Here is a 1,308-nt window from a genome sequence, read left to right as displayed (position 1 = left end):
ATATACTTGTTATCTTGCTCATGTAATTGTAACTCCTTTGTACTGTATTCTAACAATAAAAAATTAAATTAAATTAAAAAAAGAGTTCTTTGATTTTTTTTTGGGGGGGTGTGATGGGGGCAATAGGATGATTGTGTATCTTCTGTGTCCATAACCAGTCTCTTGGTGGAGTCTCTGGTCTACTTTTGGTGTTTGGTTTTCCTGTGGCTTGATTGTTTTCTTAAGTCAGTTTGTTTGAGCAGGCAGAAAAATGCTTTGCCTAACCCATTGTTTTGTAATCCTCCTCCCAGGCTAGTTCAGCGGGAGGTAGATTTGCTTTGAGTTTCCCAAAAGAAGGAGATGGGAGTTTCCTCTAGTTTGGAGATGCTGTGATGAGACTAGGTTATGGGTAGAGTTGAGGCCTTTCAGAAATCAGTAGCTTTGCCTTGCTGGGCTAGCTCCTGAGACTCTCAGAGAGCCCAGCTTGGAGCCATTATCAGGGTTTATGTTTACTGAGTTTCAATTGTTTGTCTAGGCTGTAGGGAGGGGCAGCTCTGTTTACCTAGTGATGAAAGTCACTCCTCAGGGGGCAGATTTTTCTCTGTCTGGGGTGGTTGATTTTCCCCTGGGTACAGCTGAGCCTGGCAGGTCAGTGCAGGTTCCTATGACCTGCTAAATGACTCTTTGGTTTTTTCCCGAGGCCTGAATTGGAGCTAGTTGCTCAGCCGGGCCTTTATTAGTATCAAAGATGGAGATCTCCAGTGGTAGGGGATGTCCAGCCTTCTCTCCTCTGCTCCCTGAGAAGGAATGAGGAGATCAGGATTCTACTCATGCCAGAGTCTTATTCCTGGCAGTTTCTGGTCTGTGATCTGCAGGATGAAGATATCTGTTCCTTGTCAGTTCTTGCTTGTGTTGGGTAGAATCCGCTTGCCCGCCACATCTGGCACCTTTGTCCCAGATTCTCTCTGGGACAAATCTGTCCCAGATTCTCTCTGGCTGCTACAAGTGTCTCTGCTACCAACTCTGCCACTGCAGTCATGGCTAGCTGCATGTGTTCAGATCTGTTTCCTTGCTTGGATTTTCCCTCTTTGTCTAAACTCTCTGTATTGAGATGACACACTTGGTGTGACTCAGTAGCCTAAGACTGTTCACTGGAATACTAAAATGCTTTCTATGGGAAAGCTTGTTTAGTTTTCAGCTTCTTCTCTGCCATCTTCCCCCGAATTTCATGATTTTTTATGAGTATTTCTTTTAGGGAAAAATATCATTGGTGTTTATATTTTGTTTTGGCATAAAATGAGCCTACTATTGTCTTAATTTAAAGACATC

This window comes from Dipodomys merriami, unplaced genomic scaffold, assembly GCF_024711535.1.
Source record: "Dipodomys merriami isolate MVZ:Mamm:240054 unplaced genomic scaffold, mDipMer1.0.p SCAF_1559, whole genome shotgun sequence".
Lineage (NCBI taxonomy): Eukaryota > Metazoa > Chordata > Mammalia > Rodentia > Heteromyidae > Dipodomys > Dipodomys merriami.
This window is presented reverse-complemented; position numbering follows the sequence as displayed.